The 12,021-nt window shown below is 39.7% G+C and overlaps 1 protein-coding gene across 1 annotated transcript in view; it reads left to right on the top strand.

Moving 5' to 3' along the window:
- The first annotated feature begins 287 nt into the window (after window positions 1-287).
- Window positions 288-12,021, top strand: part of Sema3d (semaphorin 3D) — a 206,139-nt gene continuing 194,405 nt past the window's right edge. The window contains exon 1 of the mRNA XM_060374236.1: window positions 288-416. The gene's annotated coding sequence lies outside the window, so the exon portion shown is untranslated. The remainder of the gene's footprint in view (window positions 417-12,021) is intronic.

Genomic DNA, 12,021 nt, shown 5'->3' with positions numbered 1-12,021 from the left:
AGACTGGAGGAAGAGGTAATCCCTGGCGTTTTGAGCATCCCCCTTTTTAGAAAGACGGAGTCTCTCCCAGGACAGCTGCTGCGGTCACACCACAAACTTAAAAGCCGCCCTCCTGCTCGGAGCGTGCCTTTCCTCACCACGCTCCCTGGCCAAAGCGCCAACTGCTGGGTCGCTGTGCTCGAGGAGAGACGCTCGGGGGACAGGAGCGCCCCCTGCCTTCCCTCCGTGCCGTAGCCCCGGCCTCCGCGCTCCGCCAGGGCCGCCCGGGCTCCGCGGTTCAGCCTGGGCTGCGTCTGCTGAGAACTGGCGCCCGTGCCCGGGGTCTCCATCCTCTGGGTCCCCGCCCGCTGTCCCTTCCTCTCTCTTGAACCGCCGTCGCAAGGAAAAGAAAAACGACAAGAGTTGCTCTCGGGAAGGTAAGTCTAGGTTCAGGTCACCTGCTACTCCGGTGGGAGGGTGCTGTGGCGACTTAGTGTTAAGCAGGGGTGTGAGGGTGACTGCGGATCCCAAGTGATAATCCGCAGCGGCTGGGGTGCAGGGACCTGTGCCGAGTCTCAGAAGGAGCCGGAGAGCGCTTGGGAAGCGGTTGTGCCGCCGGTCGGGCTGGGGAGCCCGCGAGCTCCGCTCCGGAGACGGTGCGACATCTGGGGCGCAGTGCCACCCCGTCGCTGTGCCTCAGAATCTCTTCCCGAAGTCCCGCCAGCCAGCGCCGCCCAAAGTTTGCTTCCTGGGGCGCCGTGCCCGAGAACTCTGCGCTCTCCCCGGATACCCCCTCCCGTGTCCCCTTCCTAGCCTGGTCGCCAAGGGAGCTTAGGGACATGCTCCCAGACTCCAGAGGACTACAGGTTCATTCGGTGCCCCGGTGATAGGGACGGTTCCGGATGAACTACGCAAAAAAAATGCAACTGCACCCAGCTCGTCCCCTTTCCGTTTTTTTTTTTTTTTTTTTTTTTTTTTCTCGGAGCCCAGAAGGTGAGAGCGAGGTGGTTGTTTGGGTTGTGTGAAAGGGAGATAGGAGATCTTATATTCTTGCAAAGGCATAGCGACTTGGCGGTCAGATGGAAGTGCACATCCCGCTTGCAGCTTGCAGGGGAGGGGGTTGGGAGGATCTGAAGTCAGACACCAGCCCCAAAGCTTTCTGGCTGTGAAATGAGGTTATGGTAAGTGTTCTGGAGCCAGGGAAGCCTCTGGCCCCAGAAGTGACCCCTCCTGGGCATTTAACCCCCGAGGAGCTGTCCCATCTAGTGTCCTTTCTACTCTGGCTCAAGTTAGCCAACTGCCCTGGCGGGCTGGAGAGAGGTTTTCTGAACTGATGTTACTTTCCTGATGACTTGTGCTCAACCTAGTGGCTTTGCTTAAGTCCCAACGCTAGGAGGAACTTGACAGGAAAAGGAGACAACTCTGCGCTCTGGCAGCGCTATCTGGAATGTGGGGACTGGACTGGAGACGCATGCCTGGCAACAGGGGCCCGCTGACCTCAGGCATTAGGTATTAAGAATGTAGGGAGTTAAACTGGCAAACTCTTCACCATTTAGTGTCAAACCCTAATAAAATGCAGTATCCCTTCCTGCACATTTCTTTCTCCACCCAACCCCTTCACATCACACCCCCATCTAAATGGGAGCTCCTACTTGCGACAGAAAAAGCAGCAACAAGTACCAGGAATGAGAAAGGACCTAAAGCCTCGAGTTCCAAGGAAAAGAATTCTTTTGAATACATGCACAAACGTTGGAAAGATGGAGAACTGAACCTGAAGTAAAGAGTTTACGCGTACATAAAGGAGGTGATAAGACCCACGCCCCACACCCACACCCACACACTCCTGAGTTGTGCTGCTGCTTTGTGTAACCCATGGCAACTGTCAGAGCAAAGGCAATCAGAGCCAATCAGGTTGGCATGTGGAAAGAAAAATGTGAAGGATAAGGAAGGGAGGGAGGTTTATGTCATCAACTCCGTGAAAGCCTAACCCTCCCTCTCCTTCTAAAGCCAGAAGATGAGCAGGAAGCATCAAAATTGGCAGTGATCAGCCACAGCCATCAGTTGCTTTAGCCCCTTGTTGTCTTGGAGCCCTGGCCAGTGGCGCTTTCTCTGACAGGCTACTAAGTGATGTCCCAGGTCAGGAGATAGGAGCAGGCCTTGGCTCTTCAAAAGAAAGGCCAGGAAATGATGTGTGATGAGATAAGGAGAGGATCAGGAGGTAGCTGAGAGACAATTAAATGGTACTGATTTGGACTGCCAAAATTTCACATGGAATTTACCGACTTGTTAAGTGGAAAATTTCTGGAGAAGGGAAGTGACACTCATCAACCACCCATTGTGTCCATGTGCTCTTCACAATGTTTTAATACTCTCAATATTGTGTAAATGTTCTCTTGATGATTAAAAAGGGATAAGTTAGTATTTTTCCATTTGGCTTTTAAGTTCTTAATAAATGACCATAATTCTTAAAAATTACATTGATAAGAAAAATATAATAAATCACCAATCTGTTCATTTTAGAACCAACAATAATGAGTCAACATGGCACTGATTTGTGTGAACAAATAAATAAATGTTGCAAAGGTTAGGCTACAGTAGGGGCTCATTTGTTTGGCAGATCCTTTCAAGGAACCTAGGATAGCTTCCTAGGACTCTAATGAAAGGTCCAACTAATTCAGAGGTGTCTCTGAGAAACCATTTACATGTTAAGAGCACTACAGAAGTTGTTGGAAGAGCTGAGAGATGGCTCAGTGGTTGGGAGCACTGTCTGCTTTTCCAAAGGACAGGTTCAATTCCCAGCACCCACATGGCAACTCACAGCTATCTATAACTCCAGTTCCAAGAGATCTGACACCCTCACACCAATAAGCATGAAATAAAATTAAGTAAAGTTAAAATAAAAAAATAAGTGTTTGAAGACAGAAAAACTCATATACAGATTATAGTGCTTATAATATTAAAATCCCCATTGTATACATATAGACTATTCCAGAAATTATGGTAGCTTTAACAATGCTTTTAAAAGAAAAAATATCCTTATCTAATATAAATTTTGATGATGAGAATACCTGTTTTGATGAAGTTTTCCTCTGTCCCATATATTGGCACCTCTGTTTTACGTTCATAAGGGTCTGCTCCCTCCTTTTGGCTTTCTGAGAAAGAAGCCTGGTGAAAAATATGTGTCAATGCGAATATCTTTCGACTATCTGGAAACTAATCAAGATGAGCAGAAACTCCAGGTGAAATGGTAAATAATAATAATAATAATAATAATAATAATAATTACGGTGATTTTCCATTCTCTTGCACAGAACTGCTTTCATAAGCAAATTTTACCTAATGAACTTGTTCTACATTTTGTAGGGAAAAGTTGCACAAAAAGTTTCACAGAAGTGATTATTACTTTTATTTTTTTTTTTATTTTTCGTCTTTTATTCCTGTATGGGCAGGGCTCTGTGTCAGAGTGACAGTTAATTTTAGTGTCTGGGAAAGTCAGGAGTATAAACAATGACAAAGGCAAGGAGGCACCTCTGCCATGAAGCCCTAGGTTTGAACTGAGTCACAGGTAAGCTTCAATGCTCCCATATCATCTCTTCCAGATTGGGTCATGCTTCATTCGGACTCATAGTAAAATTAAGACAGGATCTTTCGCAATGCCCGGCATGTTACCTGCCAAAGGGTCTGGAGAAATCACCAGGTGTCTCCAGAGACACTTCCTAACATTAGCAGCATCTCACGGTCCAGCATTCCTTTAAGCTTATATAGAGTGTAGGCTAAGTTTTCACCATGTTTTTACAGATGTGGACTATCAACTCATATATAAAAAAAATCCTTCCAGTTCTTGTTACCCTAAGAAGTGGCAGAATATCTTCAGCTTGTTTATAACAGCTTAGTTATTTGGGAAAATCAGAATTTGACTGAAATTTGCTTCTCCGTTTTGAAGGTTTAATACTTTCATGACAGATTCATTGAAAATTATCCTTTTAATTTAATAACTTATTTAATAAATAAGAGTGGCAAAAGGTCTACTTTGTTGATTTTTTTAACTATAAATACATGGATCTATATACAGTATCAAAATCTTTCAAATCACAGCCCTTTAGAGTAAAGCTGTCACATTTAGGGACTAAGTAGCAATAACAGTAGTAATGACTGACACTTGGCAACATTTGGTGACCACGGGTATCCACACCGCAGACTTTGGTTTTTAAAACTTTCCTTCTAGGAAACTTTGGCAAAGTCCTCTCTTATTTTTGTATTTTTGGGGTTCCATTTCTATTATAGTCAGATAATTCAATGGTTTTTCCGTGTTTGTAATCTCTGGAAAAGAATTTGTCTTTTCTTAACTTTTAATATCTTTGATTAATACAGTGTAGAGCACATACCACATACTATTGAAATCTAGTTATTCTATTAGTATTGATTTTAAATATCTACCATGTTGACAAAATAACACATTAAATGAGCGTAGATTTATTGTCTCTATTTTAGCAAGGAGATATTTTTCTTGTGTCTGAAATTCCACTTTCACTTTAGAAAGTGTTTAGAAGCTAACAGTTTAGTGATAAACACAGTGACATAATTATCACACAGGAAGGGAACATAATGAAAAGAGTTACGTACCACAAGATTATCAAATTCTTAAATTTTTTTGGAAGGACATGATTAATGAGGAAGGCTTTAATCTATGTCATCTGTGAACATGTTAATTTACTTTAACATTTACCAAACAAATACTTAGGAAAAAATAGTAAGCAAAATTTGTTGTAAATAAAAATATACTGATAAGCAGCTAAAACATTTTTGAAGTTATTTTGAATTTTGGTAATACGAGAGACTAAACATGAAAAAAATGCATAAATTAATTATTAGTCACCAAGAATACACAAGTGCATTTAGAAAGATGGTGCATGTACTAAAATCTATGCCTCTTTAGTGATTTTGACTCATCACTCTCTGTCCTTTATCATGAATTTTCACATACATGGTTAAGTTAAACCATTTTCATAGTAGCAAACCAGGGCATTTTCAAGCAGGTTACTAATCTTCTGTTAGTAAATCCATCCAATGCCCTCATTCCTTTACTCCGTAGAATACACATAGTATCTTTAAACTGAAAGGGATGAGTAAGGCAAAGTGTGAGGTGACTCATTGACCTTGGAATTCTTACCAGCATGAATCTGAGTCTAACTGCACCACCCACCTTCCATTAACTTCCATTACCTTCTGCTTTGGAAAAGGAGGGATGCTTCCTTTGCACCCCTGTTTCTTCTGGGAGGGGGTTAGCCTAGTGACTTCTGAATCGGGTATTTCAGTAAGGAATGCCACTTGCCTCCTTAGCTCAGTAGGCAGCATGTCAGTTTCAATAATTAATGAGGTGTGATGGTTTCACAGACAAATCACATTAAAGGGGATGGAAATGTTCTAGTTAATCAAAATTTATCCTAATGCAACTATTGCCTCCTAAAGTATTAAGCCAATAAAACACACACACACACACACACCACACACACACACACACACACAAAACTAAATCATCAGCTTCCCAAAGAAAGTAAGATTGCTTGCGTGGTAAATGAAGTTGTATAAATATACATGAAAGTGACATTGATAATCTACCATCAGGTGACTGACATTTTTTTCTTAATTGATCCAAACACTTAACTACACCTTCTCTTTATTCCTTGAATACCTTAAACAGACTTCAAGAATTATGGTGCTGTTTGTAATAGATACTGACTTTCCCACTGCCATTTAAGTGAATATATAAGTTAAGTATATGTAACTTCACCTATATTGCATAGCAGAAATTACACTGGAACCTTTCTCAGTAAAGACATTGTCTGGACTTACTATAATATTGATACTGAGAAATAATATAGGCCAGAAATTTATCTTCAGCATGTGTGAACTATTAAAGGTGGCACTCAGAGAAGAGCCTCCTACTAAGTTTATTTTTTAAAAAATTGTACTCATGAAATCTCACAACTGTGGTCACCTCAACAAGACCTGCATGATGACAGCTAACATGAGTCCCCACTCCAAGATAAAGAGCTACAGGCAATCAGTGAGTGCCAAGACAGGGAGAATCTGTTTTCCCCAGGGTTAGAAAGTTCCTGGGCGAGTTGTCCAATCCCAAGTAAGGCATGACTGAACACATATGTTTACAGTTGTACACATATATGTGACTGTAGGCATTTGTGTATACATTTCTCACAATGATTAAAGAAGAAGAGGTCATGAGTGTCAGAGGGCACAGGGCAAGCAGGGAGCTGGAGCTGGGAGAAGAAAAAGTATAAATAAGGCAGATAGAGCATGAAATTCCCAAATTATAGAAAGGCCCAGAGGGATCCATCCCTAATGACGGAGTGATCTCAGATTAAACTCTCATGATCTAGCTTCTTGTGGCCTATATTAAACTAGCATAAGTGTTGGTTTTTTTTTTTATCCTTATTAAAAAAATAGGCTAGGTGTATTAAATTCAGGTGTTCCGAAGATTGGTATTTATTATTTTTGAGATATTATTTGGATCTCATATATAAAGTAGTTAATCTATGGAAGTAACATGTACTATAACACATTAAAATTATTTGAAAAGGCATTAAAATTTGTATTAAGGGTAACATTTTTTAGTTGTGGGAACAATATTCTCTATTTCAAAGAAAGATAGTTGAGTCTCCAAGTTCTCCTGTGATACTCCAGATGAATGGAAATGATACAAATTCATGTTTTTTGAAACAGCATGTGTAGTCTTAGGAGATTTCTAAAATTCTTACAATTTTCATGGTAAGAATTGTTCAGGATCATCAATTCAAAATTAATAAATTCAAGAAAGCAAGATGTAGGAAGGTCAGTGGTCATTCTCCATAAACCTACTACAGTCAAAGATACGTGCTAATTACTACACTGAGAGTAAATTTATAGTAAAAATTATTAAAGGTAGTTTTATATTCAACATATGTCAGCACATCTTGTTTATAGTAGTATTTTCTTAGAGAACCTTGCTTTCTTAGAGAAATGAGTGATTCTAGGACCACTTTGTAACATCAGAAAATAAGATAGGGGTAAGCAACACACAAACAAACATGCATTTACACAAACGCGTGCACACTCACATACACAGAGGCATGCATACACATTTGTGCACACACATACATGCACAAACAAACTTACATCACATGCATGCACACACCCACTCGTAGACAGTACATGCGCACACATACACATACAAGCTTACACATGGAGTCATATGCACACACATATGATAGGTATTTGGCAAAAGACAATGGAACTGGTGGGGAGAGCTAACAGTGATCAAAGCTCAAATTATATGAACAACAAAATCTGTAGTAACAGTTATCAAACAAACATCTGTGAAATTGTGTTAGCATTAGTGATTTAATCAAATAGTAAACAAGGAAGAAAAATAGGTTTTCCGCACAGAGAAATTTCAGGTAATTCATGTGCTGAGGTAAGAAACAGTAAAAGAATAGCCTTTGGGTGAGAATGATGATTTCCTTTCAATAAGTATGCCATGGATGGGGGCAGTAATTTTGCAGTAATTTTTATGAACGCTGTCTCACTCTCAGTGACAACCACTGTCAAATTCAACAGTGACAGTTACAAGTCACATGGATGGAATGAACCAAGAGAATGGGAATAAATTAGGAACTCATTAATTAACAGTATATCCTTAATGGTTTATTATTTGTAGCAAATGTCTATGTAAAATGTCGATAATGCTGAAAGATGGGGTAGGTTGTACGTTGTAATGGAATTGCCCTACTTTCTGAGTGTTTCTAGAAATCTAAAATTCTTCTAGAGCATTATGGTTAAAGTATACATTGAAAAGAGACATATTGAAGGTGAACAGTTCTCTGACCAGCAGGGTTAAGGATTATGATTATTTATTTATTCATTTATACACCTTTAATGTATGTATATATTTAATTTGTGCGCATGGTATGTATATGGGAGTATTGCCTGTGTGTGTGTGTGTGTGTGTGTGCGTGTGTGTGTGTGTGTGTTATGTGTATGGGTTCTGTGGGGGGTGTATTTTGTTTGTATGGGCATTTTGCCTATATGTATGTCTGTGCAGGTGCCAAATGTGTGCATCAAGGAGGTCAGGAAAACGCATCAGACACCCTGCAGTTACAGATGGTTGTGAGCTGCCATGGGGGTCCTGGAATTTGAACCTGGGTCCTCGGCAAGAGCATTAGGTACCCTTAATGGCTGAGCCATCTCTTAAAGCCACAAGATTTCTCTAATTCAGAGAACCCTATTAATTCCATTAGCTTCTTCTGTTAATAATAATGATAATAAATCTTATCATTATAAAAACAAATACTGTGAATTAGCTTTCCTTAAAATTACTTCTTTTTCAAAGTAATATAGAGTGCCAAATTACCAAAATCTTATAAATCACATTATTGTAGTATGTCATGGAAATGAAGCTTTATATTAGCAATGAACGAATTAATCCTACTTGTTTTAAGGTGCATTTTCTCTCTGCATCCCTGCCCCTTACTGACACTGCTGAGATCCATCATCATTCCCAGATGTCTTCAATGTTAGACAAAGGCTAGCCTTCCAAAATTCTTATCAAAGTGACTGTAAGAATCCTTAGACTTTTCCTCTCTCTTTCAACCTTAGGGAACCTACTCTGTTGAATAAGGATTATCATCCATCAGATTCTGTGTACGTAATAACTATGGCATTCTCTTGAATAATAGGGTTCTCTTGAATGTTGAAGGATTCCTGGGGACTTTGTACTTTCCATAAAACTTCCTAGAAGCTGAGACAAATTTGTATTCCAGTTGATGTAGAGAGGACAGCAAAAAGGCTCCTACCTGCCACTGGATCAATTATATTTATTGTTCACTAATACTTAAGTGTATTTACATGTATATGTCTTAATGCATATGCATATTATATAAGATTATACTATACATTTGCACATGAGCATGCATGTATGTATTCAATTATATTTCTCTAAATAAAGTACTCTTTTTTTTGTCTTTCTCTAATGAGGAAGATTCATGTACCAAATTTCATTATTTGTCACAATATTCTAATATTCTTGTCTAAATTTGATACGTTTTCTTTTTTATTGTTGCTTTGAGTTTTGTTCTAATGTGTGTGTTCTGAAGAATTGGTTGTATTCTCAAACATCATTGTCGTATGTGGTGGCAATTTCTGTAATCCCAGCTGACTGAGAGGCTAGGGAAGGAAGCTGGCCTATCTTGAGGCTAGCCTGGGCAACTTAACTAACTGGACCCTGTTTTATATCTGAATCCACACATGCTTGGCATGTGTGAGGCCATTGATTCAAAGTCTGGAATTACAAAGAAAAACAAGCAAGTAAATGAACAACAGCAAACAAACAAATGAAAACCCGATATGATGTTTTTCAAGAAGTTTTCTCCACAGTTCAGCCAAAAGCCCTTTCATTTTACATTTTTCTGTTTACTCTTCGCTGTTACTTCATACTTAGAATTGTTTGGTGATGGCCTGCTTTTGTCTCTGTTGAACTTGTTTTCTAATATGGAAATTGTTGAAAATTTAGCACTTTTTTTTCCTCTGGCTTCTTCTGTTTTTAGTTTACATGAGTCATAGCATAAACCACACAAGAACTTTTTGCAAGAAGCCTGATGACCTGGTTGTGGGATACATAACTAAGAGCCTAACTCTGGTGACAGCCCACTCTATTCCCCGGATGACAAAACTTGTGAAGAAGACTGACATTAAAATGACTAATATGCTCTGGACTCTCATTGGAATCTTAGATTTGGGATTTTCCTGTTGTAAAAGAAATAAAAACTTTATTAGAATTTGGACTTGATTCATGATTGAACATGCCTGGAATTCTGGCACTTAGCAGCTGGAGTCCAGGGATCAGGAGTTCAAGGCTAACTTAGGCTACTTTGTGAATTCGAGGCCAGTTAGGCACTTGAGACTGTGTCCAGAAAAATCAAACAAAAGTGGTCAGACTATGATATTTGACTTCAGTCAAAAAGAGGAATGAAACAATGTAGTATTGTCGCTACAGATTCTTAAATGCTTATTTAATTTCAATAAAGGAGGCATGGTTAATTAGAATTTTGCATAAATCATGTTGTTTCTCTTACCTCCTATGAACATATTTTCAAGTAATTGATGGCTTCTGAATCCTTAATTTTAACCCAGTTAATAGTATGGCCAACTGTTGGGCAATGTGCATGGAATCTTATGTAAGAAGTGGGAAACAGTACGATCTGGAGAGGACAGGAACTCCACAAGGAGAGCAACAGAACCAGAAATTTAAACACAGGGGTCTTCCCAGAGACTCATACTCCAACCAAGGACTATTCGTGGAGATAACCTAGAACCCCTGCACAGATGTAGCCCATGGCAGTTTAGTGTCCAAGTGGGTAACCTAGTAATGGGAAGAGGGACTGCCTCTGACATGAACTGATTGGCCTGCTCTTTGATCACCTCCCCCTGAGGCAGGACCAACCTTACCAGGCCACAGATGATGACAATGCAGCCACTTCTGATGAGAACTTATAGACTAAGATCAGAAGGAAGGAAAGGAGGACCTCCCCTATCAGTGGACTTGGGGAGGGTGGGGTTGGGAGGGAAGGAGGGAGGGGCTTATGAGGGGATACAAAGTGAATAAAGTGTAATTAATAAAAATAAAAAATAATCAAATAAAAAACATTCTTATAAATGAAAATAACCTGTCAAATATATTTTTTATTTTGAAATTTGACTTCACATAACAGAGGACAAAAGTTCTCTAAATGTTAATACAATATTGTGGGGTTATTAATCTTGGTCTTGATGCATTTTCAAATACAGGGTTGGTTTTTTTTTGGCCACATCACCTTCTTTCTTACCTTTTTGTTATATTTCCGTATTATAGCCATGTCAGTTTTCTTTATTGCTCTCCATGCAGTCAGTAGACAGTAATGGTAGTCAGTGTCTTCTGCATGCAAAGCCCTCTGCATGCATGATAAAATATATGACTGATCATTTACATGTTAGTGAATTAAAAGCAAGTTAATTCAAATCAAGACGCTTGTGTTCCATTTGAAATTAGGGCTTTTATTACATGTACGGTAGCTGTTCAAAAGCATGTGTCAGGTACACAGATCAGCAAATAGCATCTCCTTTCTTTGGCTCAATTCGCATTTCGCAGATCCATGAGGATTGTTGTCTTAGACTTCTCTGTGATGAGGTTTGGCAGAGAACGTTCATTGTTCAGGTTTTAAAAAGAGCAAGCTTTTGGCAGGAATGCCTGCTCAGAAAAGGAATGCTGTGCTTACACATGTGCACTCAATAAACCTTCAGAGTGCCTGGGCTAACACAGTACCGGTTTGCTGACCCTGCCCTCAGCCCAGGCCCTGCACCCTAATTGCTTAAATGCCTTCTTTTGTTGTATCTCTATCAACACACTTCTTTTCATATTTCAGGAAATGGTATTTTTATTCATATTTCAAAAGTTAGTGTGTAATGAACAGCCATTTTATATCCTGTGCACTTTCCCTCCAGAGGTATTAAAACAACAATTGCTTGAGGTTTCCTTTCTTCCAGTCATTAGCAGTCACACAATCATGATGCCCATGACAACCAACAATCATCTTTTGTATACCCATAATCCTGTGTTATTTCTAATAGTCAGAACCGAAGATCTAACTCAACCCTCAATGTCTGGCATTCGGGTTTACCTAGATACAAAGAGTGCTGCTGTGGGTGCACTTTAATAGGTATCAGGATGAGCAAACCCAGTCTTGTACATTTCCCAAGTCAATAAACAAAACGAGCCAATGTCTGCCACTTGGGCCAAACAATTGAGCAATCAGTGTTTATGTTCTTTCCACATGAGGCTTTTCCTATGTGTAATTATGTTTCACTTGGAGTGGTTTTGTCATCGTTTGTTGACAAGCCTTATTCCAGCCCTCAGTTAAAGGCCGCTTCCTTACTGACCCTTGAGCTATGTCAACTCATATTCAATAAGTCTTGTCTGAAGAAGCAATTTTCACTCCACTCCTACTCTCCTGT

Source organism: Meriones unguiculatus, chromosome 21, assembly GCF_030254825.1.
Source record: "Meriones unguiculatus strain TT.TT164.6M chromosome 21, Bangor_MerUng_6.1, whole genome shotgun sequence".
Taxonomy (NCBI): Eukaryota; Metazoa; Chordata; class Mammalia; order Rodentia; family Muridae; genus Meriones; species Meriones unguiculatus.
The sequence above is the reverse complement of the archived record's forward strand: the minus strand, read 5'-3'. Positions and strand labels throughout refer to the sequence as shown.